General features: G+C 64.1%; 1 protein-coding gene across 1 annotated transcript in view; it reads right to left on the bottom strand.

The window, feature by feature from the left end:
• BTD (biotinidase) overlaps positions 1-1120 on the bottom strand; it is a 9539-nt gene that overhangs the window by 7954 nt on the left and 465 nt on the right. The window lies entirely within an intron of this gene.

Here is a 1120-nt window from a genome sequence, read left to right as displayed (position 1 = left end):
ACAGAGCCTCACTGCAGGGACAGAGCCTCACCGTGGGGACAGAGCCTCACTGCAGGGACAGAGCCTCACTGTGGGGACAGAGCCTCACTGCAGGGACAGAGCCTCACCGTAGGGACAGAGCCTCACTGCAAGGCCTCCAGAGCGCTCTTCAGATTCCCTGTTAGAGACCAGCCCCTGCTCCCTGGCCACCATCCCTGTAACAAGCATCCTCATCGGGGAACCCGGCATCCAGCCCTGGGCCTGGGGAACATGGCAGGGCAGACACATCACCTGAGGTGGCCCCCAAGGTGCACACTTGGTTTGATGGGCCTGAGGGCGGCCCCCAGTTGGCACTGCTCGCAGGTGCCCTGGGCCCCTCTAATCACACACAGGTGACCCAGACACCACTCGGCTGCCATCCAGTCCCTGCCAATGACAGTGACCATGAACCTCACAGAGCTGGACCGCTCCCCGGGTCACGCACTGTGTCTCCATGGGAGTGGACCGCCAGGCCTTCCTCTGTGGCTCTGCCAGGTGGGGCTGGACTGACCACCTTTAGGTTCGGGGCCTAAGGCTGACTGAGTGTTGTGTGTGGAATCAGAGCTGACCCCTAGCTGACCCTCCGGTGGGTTTTCAGAGGCGGTAAATCACACAACAGGCCCATCCTCCTCCAGTGGAGCAACTGGGGATTCGAACCAGGTACCTGTGTGTTGGCAGCACAGTTCCTTAACTATGAGGCCCCAAGACTAGGTGGAATGGATTTCCAGAGGCGCTGCCCAGCCACATGTCGAGCTAGCGTGCAGGCCGCCCGGTCACCATGAGCCGAGCTAGCGTGCAGGCCGCCGGTCACCACGAGCCGAGCTAGCGTGCAGGCCGCCGGTCACCACGTGCCGAGCTAGTGTGCAGGCCGCCGGTCACCACGTGCCGAGCTAGTGTGCAGGCCGCCGGTCACCATGTGTCGAGCTAGCGTGCAGGCCGCTGGTCACCACGTGCCGAGCTAGCGTGCAGGCTGCCCGGTCACCATGTGCCGAGCTAGCGTGCAGGCCGCCGGTCACCACGAGCCGAGCTAGCGTGCAGGCCGCCGGTCACCATGTGCCGAGCTAGCGTGCAGGCTGCCCGGTCGCCATGTGCCGAGCTAGCG

Source organism: Elephantulus edwardii, unplaced genomic scaffold, assembly GCF_000299155.1.
Source record: "Elephantulus edwardii isolate Elephantulus edwardi_28Jun2011 unplaced genomic scaffold, EleEdw1.0 scaffold00027, whole genome shotgun sequence".
NCBI lineage: Eukaryota > Metazoa > Chordata > Mammalia > Macroscelidea > Macroscelididae > Elephantulus > Elephantulus edwardii.
This window is presented reverse-complemented; position numbering and strand designations above follow the sequence as displayed.